The following is a 13,644-nucleotide window of genomic DNA, read 5'->3' as shown; positions in this document are numbered from 1 at the left end:
ATATCAAGGATTCTGGAACGTCGCAATGATGGGTGATTACTGCTGGTTTCTCATAAGAGAAACCGATCCTAAACTGAATAAGCGTCAAAGTCGAACACATAATTATTTCGACTACATAGTAAAATAAAATTAAGATAAAGATTGTTAGAATATAGTACAAACATAAATAAATTTAAAAAAAAAGTTAAAAATATGGGTAATTTCATTCATAAATTGAACTTTTAACTAAATAGAAACAGAGCATAGCTAGATATTTCATTCTTCTTTATACCATACATACGTTTTGAGGTATACGTTGAAATTGCGCAACCTGGGTATTTTTATTTGATCGCTTATAACTTACGTAGTTTTGCATCGATTTTCTTCGATGATAGCTTATCTTTTTTCTAATTAAACAGAGCTTTACGCAAATAAAAAATATTTGGAAAAAAGTTGTGGTTTTGGAATGCTGCCCTCGCAAAAAGTAATTTTTTTCATATTTTTTCATAAAAAAAAACAAAAATCTGAAATGATGAGCTAATATCTCGAAAACTATATGGTTGAGCAAAAAACAATGTATGATGCATTTATAGCAAATTTTATCGTCTTTCCGATTCTGTAAACTTATTTGCAATTGCCCGTTCGTGAGATATACGTAATTAAAGGGAGCCATCTTTTTGGTTTTTTCGAATAACGTTAAATTGCAAATATCTCAAAAACGGTACCATATAATCAAAAATGAACTCGATTTTCGAAATCAGGGGGTGGTTTTACATACGAATTTCATAACGGCGTCTCTGGTAAATTTTGGCCGTCGACCAGTGTTATTAAACAAAGAAAATAAAAAGATTTCTTAAATGGAAATTTTAGTAAATCAGCTTAGAAGTTTACATTGAACTTAATAGCTTCGTTACAATTACTACATACATACATATGTATTGATTGACTTTATACTCAGTATACCGTTGCACAGTGGAGTACAGTGGAGCACACCAAAATAGCACATGCTAGCATATGCATTAAATCAATAATTTTTTCCTAAAATTAAATAATAATTGTTCACGCGTTGTATGGATGGCAGCAGTAATTGTTGGTGTCTTGAAGCGTGCCATCTCTAGATTAAAACTGATTTCTTCACAAAAATTTTAAAAATCCTTAAAAGTCCTTAGTAAAAATGGGTTGCATCAAACTGAAACACGTCCCGCAATCTTGCAGAACGGCTCGAGTAGTTTTCATACCGAAAACGGGAAAAACCAGTCATCCGCATCCGAAAGACTACAGGCCTATTACTTTGACAACTTTTCTTCTGAAAACCCTGGAGAGATTATTAGATATGTTTGTTATAAAATCAAAATTGAATGAGGAATTATTCTCTTCACCACAACATGCTTACACCAAAGGCAAGCAAGTCAGTTGATACTGCATTGCATAGGATGGACATGAACATATAGAAAGCCCTGGAACACCAGGAATATGCCCTAGTTGTATTACTGGATATTGCCGGAGCTGTCAACTCGATCGAAGGCCTCGATTGAAGGCCTTAGGCGGTTCGACGGAGGACCAGTCAAACTTACGGCATATGCAGATGACGCTTCAGTCATCATAAGCGACAGATGCCTAACAACAATCAGCTCTCTGATGGATCGACACTTCTGGATGTATATGCATGGGCATCTGGAGTTGGGTTATCCGCTAACGCGAAAATATATGCATGCAAGAGGATGCTAGGGTGCACGACCGGCCTATCACACAAACTCTCTTATTGGGCATTTACGGCAACTGTGAAACCCATACTTTACTATGGGGTCATTGTTTGGTGGACAGCGACACAAAAAAGTACGTACACCAAAAAACTAGATAAGATATGCATATTATCAATGATTAGCATAACGGGAGCCCTAAAAACTACCCTGACAGCAACATTACATTGCCATTCACATCCCGGCTGCAGACCTAATGGCCAAAACTCTCGCGGCATATGGTCTCGGGGCAGCTTAAGTGTAGGCCGTATGGCCTAGTAGTGTCGGCACGGCAAACGGGCAAACGGAATATATGGTCCCGTGCCTAAGTCTCAAAAGAGTTCTGGAGCCAAAATTGAGCTGGGGGGTTGGCGCCAGTGTGCAGAAATGACAAGACAATTCCCGTGTACACAGATGGCTCCAAGTTAACGGAAGGGGTCGGGCGTGCTGTTTACTCTGTCGATCCATAAATAAGTAGATCGCACAGGCTGCCAGATTATTGCAGCGTTTTTCAGGCGGAAATTATAGCCGTGAAGAAAGCAGCAGAAATTCTGGAGGAATCGTGCTTAAGCTGCAGTCATTTTAGTATATATATTGATAGTCAGACTGCGATTAAGGCAATAACATCATGCAGTACATTCTTAATCAAGAAGTGTTCTGGAATGCAAAGAAGCATTGGAAAAACTTCGCTCAGACCGAACCATACATCTATACTGGGTTCCCGGTAATAAAGGGATAGAAGGTAATGCAAAGGCCGATGTGTTGGCAAAGGATGGTGCAACACTCACTGAATCGACGATAGAAATCACATTTGGGAGAAATCAAAAGGATATAGGAGTTGCAAATGATCCATCAAGCAGAAAAGGCGTGGACAAAGGCATGGGGCGCGTAGAGAAGCGATGCGCGTATGCACAGTTCTTATTGTTATATATATATATATATATATATTATGAGTGGCAAGAAATTCGACTAACTAGACCTTACAATAACAACGCTGTAAACTTAAAAAACGAACAAAAACGGAAATGTAGGTTCTGTTGCATATAGCCTATAGCGGCCGAAACTCTCCAAAGAGGAAACATGTGAAAAAATTGATAACCAATCATGTTCTACAAGAGCTTCAACGATAATGAAGAGAACAAATGTGTTTCGTTAACGCGTGATGCCAACCCAGTCGTCAATATGGGTAAAATCGTGTTTTCAGGAATAAACTCTTGCATCCTAAGTGTCTCGATTTCCCGTGGCCCTATTAAGTATCAATAGAAATATTGATATCACAGTGGAAGAAGTCATTGACTGTTTCGCTCAAAAACAGAGGAAAATCAATTTGTAATTTTATAACCCCCCCCCCCCCCCCCCCATTAAATCTTTCACTACGCCACTGAAGCCTACGCTATAAGGCTCACGAACTGGCTCATATGCTAACTGGACACTGCCCTCTGGCGTCACAAGCTTATACGTTAGGCCTCGTCAGTAACACCAGATGTAGGTAGTACGAGCTGTAGGAAGAAACGGTTGAACACGTTCTGTGTTCGTGTGCTGCACTCGCCAGGTAAAGGCTCCAGCTGTTAGGTGCGGCAGAGTTGCTAAGTCTCGAGGCAGCAATTAACATAGGTCCTAGAAAGCTTTTAGTATTCGCACCTAATTGGGGTGTTCCCGTTTGGTCGTCAAATAAATTCTGGTAACACTATGGACACATTCAATCTATGTGAGGTCTTTATTGACCGGTCAGTTCAACCAGCCTTAGTAAAAAATGACAAGGCAGTCGCTGTTTCGATCGTACGTAGCAAATCTCTTAAAAGCTTTTTATCCTATATTCGTCGTTGTTTTGCAAGTTTTTAAACGACACCTCAGTATCCTCACCATTTATTATAGAGGGCCGGGCTGACAAAGGTGCGAGTTTTGTGAGTGCTAACACATTTTTTAAATCCACTTTTTCTATCCCACTAGACCTGCAACAAAAATAGCGTCACCTCAGATCTAATTTAATTTTATTATTTGTGTCTCTATGAAATTGAATCAAATACGAAAGACTTAGAACACAAGCTTAATTTGTAAAGCTCCAAACAAAATTTTGAGTTTGATTTAAGTTCCACGTATTTTTTTTATTTGCTGTTTCATTTAAAATGAGAAATAACTTGAAACTTAGTGTTCGGCGTTGTATTGAACATATGTAATTTAAAATATTTCATTCAACTTATGCATTATTGGTGCTTTACTATCATAAAGCGTTTTTTACGTACATATGTTTGTACATATGTACGTATGTTTGTATACTGTTGTATTTTGCTCTAAGTTGTTCATAGAGGCTTCAGCGTATTTTGTGCAACAATCAAGAGAAAAAGAGAGGACTTATAAAAGACTAATAAAATGTAAAATAAAAAGGCGACCAGGTGAATGCACAGTTACCCTATGGGAAATTTATAGCGTTTTCTTTTTTGAAAAAAATTGTCACCTAAATAAATGGTAGAACCTTAATAGAGTAACTCCTACCCCGGAAAAGTGGCAACTTTTATAGTGCATGAAAAGGACATGAACGGCTACCCCGTATATGAGCTGATTCGCACAAGCACGCTGTCAATAATAATAAAAATGAATTAGCAATTATTGCCTCTATTTCAATTTTCTTCGCTAAAAATTTGTGAAGTTAAGAAAGAAAAATCACGAAATACTTCGTAAAGGAGTTGCTTGCTTTTTACAATAGAAAGAAGAGGTTTACAACCCTTGCGCAGCATACAAAAAGCGTGACAATTTTTCAGAAAAAAAACGCTATGAGTAAAGAGTTACTGTACTAATTGCTTAAATATAATACTTCAATATTGGCAGTAAGACCCTAGTACCGACGAAAGCATTACAAACAAACTTCACATATATAAATTTTTGCAATAAAACATTTTTCACACCTAAACAGTAGTAAATAAATTTATTCGTTTCAAATAATTCGAATAATATTTATTCGAACTTTTTATTCGTTTATTCGAATTCCTTTCCTTATTATTCGAATAATACTATTCGAATAGTAAAATAAAATAAAAATCTGTTTATCTTACGCTCATCGCTTGTACATATGGGCATGCACATGTATGTATACATACATATATTTATGTGTGTATAGATGCATAGTACTATTCCAATAATAAGGAAAATAATTCGAGTAAACGAATTAAAAGTTCGAGTAAATATTATTCGAATTACGAATACCTGGCGAATAAAAGAAATTATTATTCAAATAATTTTTATTCGAATAGTCCCACCCCTACTAAACAGTATATGCATTAAATATAATATCTTAGTCAAAAATATCACACATACATTTTGGTGCTGCTTGAAGACAGTTCGAGATGCTGCGCAGGGGTCAAAGTTACGATTTCGCCATGAAGCCTTAAATAGGCAAAATTGATTTCTATCACCCGATATCGAGACCACAATAGTTGGCGATATCACATATACATCTTTGTGCCGATAGGAAACGGTTAAAGGGTATCGAACAGCTGCGATTTTAATATACTGAGCCCTCTTAGGGTAATCTGAGCTTGGATCCCTGTACAACACGCCTTAATCTTTTCCAATCGGCACCAGAAGTTAAATGTAATTTTGGGTATCAAAAATCCAAATTTAATTTTTTGAGTCTTCATACAGTAATCTTAGCTTTGACTTCTCTTCGACACCCTTTAATAATATATGATATTTTTGATCTAGGTATTACCATCTGAAGAGGTGAGATTGAGAGATCTCATATACATAAAGCAGTGCTTTCCTTGTTTTTAAATGTTTTCAGAATTTGTTTGTATTGGGAATATAGTACATCACATTTACACTGCACCAAATACTTAATTTTGGGCGAAAAATTCCAAATGCAACGCATTTTCTCATACAAATCGCATTTTCGAAATTACTCATTTAGGCGCATTTCATCGCATTCGGTCTGCAAATGCAATCCACACAACCGATCCACACACGCTTTTGACATTTTTTTACTAAAGGAAAACCGGGAAGAACACGAATGGTTAAATGACGTGTCATGATCTTAGTGCTGAACCAGAGAGTTAAATAGCAGTTTCCACTATTTTTTGAAAGCCAAACTGACAATTCTCCCAAAAACTGCTTGGTATTTGTGATATTTTTTCTTTTTTTTTTTATTGTAATAATGATTCAGCAATTACATCAGTGCATTTTCTTACTAAGAATTGCTGTCCTCGCAGTGAAGGTTAAGCGAGATGCGAATGAAAAACGATTTCAAATGATTGATTTTGAAGTACGCATTTGCGGCCAATTTAGAAGTAGTACATATTTATATGGCTCAAATATTGCTAAACAATTTCTCCTGAAAAAATAATAAGTGATGCTTAACAGTTATATTGCAAAACATGGCAAAAACATAGCACAAAAACTTACATGAGAATAAAAAAAGGCGGGAACTTCAGTGCGTTGGATTAGTAATAGGCAAATGTCAATTAAAGCAGATTAATTCAGTTCTTTTTTATGCATACGTAAGTAAAAAACGTCAAGGCAAAAGTGGCACTAAAACATTGCCGTTTAAGCTGAAAACACTTTAATCCGAACATGATTCCATATCGACAGATTGGGCTCTACTAAAATGGCTGAGATAAAAAAAAAATTGCCGTCTACTTGTGTGTTCGCTTTTTCTTGTGGGTCATTTGGAAAACAAATACTATTTATACATGTAACCATGTGTGTTTGAAATTTTTAAGATATTATTTTATCTCTTTATGCTTTCTTTGAAAGCTTTCGGTGGCTTATGATCATTCCAAATCTCCAATTTATTCACAACACCAAAAGTCCAATACAAAATTTAAGCTCACTTATTGCTTTTGAATTGCATTTAACTAATTTTCTCTGTCTTGTGATTTCTCTATTCGCGATGGTGCACATACTTAATTAAGTTTATTTGTTTAAAGACATTTACTTTTGAGCTGTCGTTCCATGGGCCATTCAGTTATATGCGTTCATAGTTACAAGGTTGCGCTTTCTTCTCTCTCTTTGTTTACTGATGGAATATCTTAATTAACGGTACCTTTAGTTCGGTTACGTTCAGTTGTTTGCCCTCGAAAGAAGCATCACGTCGACAATGCCCGTATGTTAACGCTCACAATTTACAGTGCTCTTAACAGTTCAAGATATAAAAAAAGTTTTGTTTTGCTTTTGAAATTTATGAAAAGTGAAATTTTTGGTGCATTTAAAATCGGTTTCTCATTTTCTGTTGAAAGTTTATGATTTTTAGTTACAGTGATTCTGGTCGAACTGATTGATGTGAGTAGAACAATTTAAAACCTTCTAAATTAGTTTAGTGAATGTTGCAAATCAAATTGTTTCCCCCGTTTGCCTCGACTTAGCGTTTAAGTCACGGTCTATTAAAATCCATATATATTAATATCACTTAGGAATACTGCCAAGTACTTAAAGTAAATATTATCTTTATAACAACAAATTGGAAGTACTATTCAATCTCTCGTTAAACAATAAGATATTGAAGCCTGATACACAGTGGACATTTAATATATCTCTAACTATTTAGGTTAATTTGAATCAGGGACGAATTAAGGGCCAGACCGAATAGGCCGCGGAGCAGGAGCCCTCTGGTTTGGGGCATCCGCAAACTAAAAACGACTTCCTTAAATTATTATGGATGTAACAGTCAAAGAGATGGCATGGAAAAGGAAAGGCTAATTCGTTTCAGATTTCGTGGCATTTTAGTTGTGAAATCTATGGGTAAATTTAAAAGTCTCCATACCCGGACAACTAGCTTTGGAGTCCCGCAAAGTTGAAAAATTACGTGCAAAGCGAAACTACTTCAGAAAGGCTGGTTTCATGATCATACTGCTGAGTACCAAAGCATTCCCGGTCAGCACCTCTTTGAAGATCGCCTTAAACCTGCACCAACAATTATACCAAAATTCACATTCAGCATATTTACATATATAAAAAACTAAAACTTTTGGATTAATATTTTTATGATTAATAATATTTGTAAAATTGATTTCATCACAAGTGGGCGGTGCCACACCCATTTTAAAAAAATGTTTCTAATTTTTATCAATAGTCTCAATATCAGCCCACATGTCAACATTTCAACATTCTAGGTGTATTATTTACTAAATAATCAGGTTTTTTCTGTTTTACAAAATGTTATATATATAAAAAGTGGGCGTGGTTATCATCCGATTTCCCTCATTTTCAATATCAATCTATCCTGGGTCCAGATAAGCTCGTATACCAAATTTGGTGAATATATCTCAATATTTTCTCAAGTTATCGTGTTAACGGGCGGACGGACATGTCTCAATCAAATTTTTTTTCGATACTGCTGATTTTTATATATCGAAGTCTATATCTATCTCGATTCCCTTATACCTGTACAACCAACCGTTATCCAATCAAAGTTAATATACTCTGTGTGCAAAGCACGCTGAGTATAAAAAACACTGGTTTCACTCCTGACAGATATACCGTAGAATAAGATAAATAATGTAAATCATACGCCTTATAATAACTCCTGATTTAAGGCTTATGGATCAAATCGGACCACAAATACTATTTTTTGAATAGCTCGATCCTCGCGCCACCTAGCGGGGATTTTTTTCACAGGCCGTTTTCTATTCATGTATGTATTATGTGTTCCAAATATGAGCCAAATCAGACCACAATTACGATATTTTTGAATATCTCGATCCCTGCGCCACTTAGCGGCGATTTTTTCCATAGTTCTCTTTCTATTCTTGTATGTATTATGTGTTCCAAATATGAGCCAAATCGGACCACAAATAAGATTTTTTTGAATATATCGACCCTTGCGCCACCTAGCGGCGATTTTTTTCATAGGTCTCTTTCTATTCTTGTATGTATTACAAAAATAAGATTTTTTTGAATATATCGACCCTTACGCCACCTAGCGGCGATTTTTTTCCATAGGCCGCTTTCTATTCATGTATCTATTATGTGTTCCAAATATGAACCAAATCGGACCACAAATACGATTTTTTGAAATATTTCGATCCATGGGCCACCTATCAGAGTTTTGTTCTTGTTATTGCATTGTCATCGGGTTCTGAACTACATTCCAAGTTACAAGCCTGTAGCTTATCGGCAAGTTACTTAAATTTCAATTACAAAATTCGTGCCGGCCAGCCAGCCAGCCGGCCGGGCCTGTCAAGTCAAGCTAAATAAATCCGTTTAAAAAATAGCACGATCAAAAATTTTAAATTGTGTGCAAGCATGTAATTAATTAAATCGTTTTCGCGTTTATGTTTTTCGCATGAATTACAGGGATTCAGCTTTATAGCTCCAAAGCTTCCGCAACCCAATTGTCAACCTTACCTGCGCGAGGGGAATCCATTTACAAATATGAGTGTTTATTATTTAGCAGGCGACGCTCTTTAAAATTAAATATGTTATGGCGTTTTCTTTTCTGAAAATAGTGTCGCCCTGTTGGTTTTTCCCAGCTCTCTTGTGAGTTTGTTTGTTCTTTTCACAAAATATTTTCCACCGAATAAGAAAAAGGGTCTCATTAACTACGAAGAGGAGACATTTTGCATCGCGGTAGGTGACTAGATCAAAAGTTAGAATTTAAGAGTGCAACAAGAGGGCAACATTTTTTACAGAAAAGAAAACGCTATTAGTGTGTGTCCCAAACGCACTTCGAATGACGTTGTGCCACCCTTCGATAGAATTATTTGTTCGGGCTTCACTCAATTTGGTGCTATTATACATAATACATCCATAATTCGATTGGATACAACGCCTTCTTTCGATGTTGCTGTGTTCCAGGAACTTACCAGATGGCTAAAAAAAAATTCAGAAGTGAAAATTCAGAAAGTAATCAGAGAGCAAAAAAACATTAAACTTTGCGCAAAATTTGACTTCTGAAATTTTACTTCTGATATTTGACTTCTCAAATTTGACTTCTGAATTTTGATTTCTGAATTTTTGTTTCTGAATTGTGACTTTTGAATTTTGGCTTTTTCAAAAAAGAGTTCTGACTAATGTTTTCTGAAAAAATGTTTTTCTGAATTTTTGTTTTCCGAATTTATGGGGGGAACCTTGTATTGTAAGGCTGAAGTTTTTGAGGGAAGGAGTGGTCGAATTTTTGCCCGCTTTTATGACATACAAGGCCAATTGATGATGAACTCTCGCGTTCCCTTGTGAACATCAGTCAGAATACTTAGCGCAAAGATAGTCATAGACAGTTGACTTTTTTGAAGTTAATAAAAGCAAGGAGCATGAATGAAGCAAATGGTCAGATATAGTTTATATGTAAGTCCTACCCTGACGAAGGAAATTTATGGCGAGCTGTGACAGTTACCTAGCACTCGTAAGGGCGTCACGTGTTGAACGTTGTATCAAGTCGTCGAAAGTTAACGAGTTCGGGGCGATTTCGACTCGGAAGGATGATGGTGTTATGCCTGCAGCCGGTGTAGGGTTTGTAGGGTGTTTGTATTAGGTTAAGTTTATTACATAACTTTCATTTGACTTTAAAACTATTGTGAATTTATACAAGTGGCGAATATTTGAAAAAAAACAAAAACATTCACAAATGTAGTCTGATTTTCTGTAAACACATCTATATATATAAAATTCAAATTATGTATGTATGTTGGTATATATCGAGTTGCGTCCTAAACGGATCTACCGATCACAACCAAATTTGCACAACCCGCTAGAAACCTTCCAAGGATGGTCATAGGCTAAAAATAATATCGATATAGGAAAGGGCGTGGCACCTCCCATGCAAAATAAATATTTGGTACTACATAACTGTGAAGATATTCATGCTAGACCATTGAAATTCAGTAAGGAGTTATATGAGGTGAATCCCTAACACCCCAAGAATATGTGGGGTGGGGAAAAGGGGGCGTGGCACCTCCCATATAAATGGAATTTATTATACTGCATATCTCTGGATATAGTAATGGTAGGAGAGTGAAAATTGGTAAGCAGCTATATTAGGTTAAGTCCTAACACCTCCAGTAAAATGTGGAATTGGGGAAAAGGGGGCGTGTCACGTTCTTAAAATGGGATTTTCAGAACTATGGCTGCCGTACAAACTTAGGTTATTATAACAGCTAAAGTTTGACTACAGATTTGTTTGGCTGTTATTCCTTTTGGATGTTTAGTCATCTTCCGTCGTTAAAATTTTTTGTTAACTTCAGTCTATACACATTATGTATATATATACATATATATATATATATAAAGTTAAAATTATGAATGTTTGTATGTAGGTAAAAATCGGGTTGCGCCCTATTCGGATCGGCCGATCACAACTAAGTTTGAATCACGCACTAGAAACCTTCCAAAGATGGTCATAGACTAAACATAACTTCAATATAAACAAAGTGATTTTTTTAGGATATCTTCTATGATATATTAGAATATGTATCACCGAGTTTCACGTTTATACTTCCCAAATTGCGGCAGAAATTACCAAAATCGTCTCATCTGAACGATCGGTTGTATTGGACATATATGTTATAGTGGTCCGATCCTACCTGATCCGACAAACGTCTAATATAATACAAAAATACATCCTTGTGCCAAATTTCATTGAGATATCTCAAAATTTGAGGAACTAGTTTGCGTTCAAACAGACAGACGGACGGACGGACAGACGGACATGGCTATATAAACTCAGTTCGTCGCTCTGATCAATTCGGTATACTTAATGGTGAGTCTATCTTCTATATTTCTCAACGTTACAAACATCGGACCAAAGTTAATGTTCATGAAAGGTATAAAAAGGGGGTGGCACCTACATACAAATGGAATGTTTGATACAGCATAACTCTGAAAGTATGCATGCAAGAAAATTGAAATCCGATAAAGAGTTAAATTGGATCAATCCCTAACACCACTAAGAAAATAAGGGGTGAGTAAGAAGGGCGTGGCACCTCCCATACAAATGGAATAATGAAAATTGGTAAGGAGCTATATGACGATAAGTCCTAACAGCACCAGTAATACATGGAATTAAAAAAAAAAACAAATGGGACTTTCAGAACTACGGCTGCCTTAAAAACTTATCTCATTTCAACACGTAAAGTTTGATTGCAGTGTTGGGTTTGGCTGTTATTCCTTTAGTATTCTTTTATGTTATCTTCAGGGTTGGTATTTTTAGATACGCCTTGACGAACCGGAAAAACACATTTATGTCTAATTTGATATTAATTGATGTAAGAGCAAAAAGAGAAATCACTATGGCAGTTGCTTTCTCAGATACCGCGGATACCCTTTCTGTGGTGGACGTACAACTCCGCATTTAAATGACAACTGTCTGCAAACATCTGATACACCGATGTGCAACATAAGCAAACGGTCAGGCCAAATTGAGGGTGCGCGATTTGTGCACCATGACTCGTAAACAGTCGGTGCAAGTTTTAGACCAAACCCCTAAAAATTTAAGGTGTAATCGCCATCCCAAAGGTGGTGCTTTCCTGTTACTTGCTGGAACAGCCGCAGTTGAAGTAAATGAGTGCTTTTTCGTCTATAGACGGCTTTACGTACAAACATTTACTCTCTTTAGAAATATGAGAGGGCAATTTGGCGGAAACACTTCAGCAGCAGCTTTTGCTAAACAACTTCTTGAAATTAATTATGGCAAAATTCCTATTTCTTTACTAACAGATTTGATTTGTTCCTACAAGTTTTTGAGAAATTATTACATCACCTAGCATAACCTGATTAAGGTTCAGTTGGTCAATAGAAATTTGACGCGTCCAACGCTTTTATTTGTCTGATCAACGCCCTAGATTGATGAGGAGTGTGACGACTAGTACCTGGGACCTACATAATTATTTTTTAGCTTTTAGTATTATTACTACTTCATGTAAATATTGTTTTCAATGAAACCGTTTAACTTAACAACATTTTTTTAATTATTTTATTTTCAAGTTCTTAGTCTTTAATTAATTCCTATTATTTCTCATTCTATTTAGTTCATTTAGTGACTCATTATTACACAGATTCTTTCCTGACAAGTTGTTACAATCTATGCCCTCAAAACATAATCCTTCGAAAGACTCTACTCGACTCTGCCCCACGTATGCTTGTCCCTCCTCGAAATCCAAAATATTTTGATGTCACTTCTACCGGACTATATGTAATATTTGCTCCAAATATGAGCCAAATCGGGCATCATAGCTCGTTTTCTATTTTCTTAAATATCTCGATCCTTGCGCCACCTAGCGGCGATTTTTTCATAGGTCGCGTTCTATTCATGTATGTATTATGTGTTCGAAATTTGAAAAAAATCGGCCACAAATACAATTTTTTGAAATATTTCGATCATACGCCACCTATTGGAGTTTTTTCTTATTATTGCATTGTCATCGGGTTCTGAACTATGTTCCAAGTTTCAAGCTTGTAGCTTATCGGGAAGTTACTTAAATTTCAATTACAAAATTCGTGCCAACCAGCCAGCCTGTCAAGTCAAGCTAAATAAAACCGTTTAAAATAGATTTTCTAAGCGGGGTCGTGGTTTGACAAACACTCCGAGTGTATTTCTGCCATGAAAAGCTTCGCAGTGAAAATTCATTCGCCTTGCGGCTTGTTTGCGGGAGCTAAAAATGTAGGTCCCGCACGACACAAACTGGAAAAAAAGTTCGCCCTAGATCGGAGGCAAATAGCGCAAAGTATTTATTTCCTTATATTAGGCTATGTTTTCCGGTTTAACTGCGGCGGTGAGGGTTGGAGTCCCCGTCTGTCGGGACTTTATGTCAGAGAAACTGGCGCGGAAGTTGGTGGCGCATCGCTGATAGTCGTGGAGACCGTGCAACTATGAGCGAGATTATTAGAAGACGAAACGAAGACGTTCAGGGGTGAACAGCGAGTAGATAGGAGGGGTTTAGAGACTTAATGAGAGTGCATTTGGATGTAGCGCGGAAAACACGGTTGATGTTATACTCAGTTGAGC

General features: G+C 36.5%; 1 protein-coding gene across 2 annotated transcripts in view; it reads left to right on the top strand.

Moving 5' to 3' along the window:
- The first annotated feature begins 6,806 nt into the window (after window positions 1-6,806).
- f (forked) overlaps window positions 6,807-13,644 on the top strand; it is a 231,506-nt gene continuing 224,668 nt past the window's right edge. For both annotated transcript variants that reach the window (XM_067778484.1, XM_067778483.1), the window contains exon 1: window positions 6,807-6,989. The gene's annotated coding sequence lies outside the window, so the exon portion shown is untranslated. The remainder of the gene's footprint in view (window positions 6,990-13,644) is intronic.

Source organism: Eurosta solidaginis, chromosome 4 (genome assembly GCF_040869045.1).
Source record: "Eurosta solidaginis isolate ZX-2024a chromosome 4, ASM4086904v1, whole genome shotgun sequence".
Lineage (NCBI taxonomy): Eukaryota > Metazoa > Arthropoda > Insecta > Diptera > Tephritidae > Eurosta > Eurosta solidaginis.
Note: the sequence above shows the minus strand (reverse complement) of the source record. Positions and strands in the feature narration are given on the sequence as shown.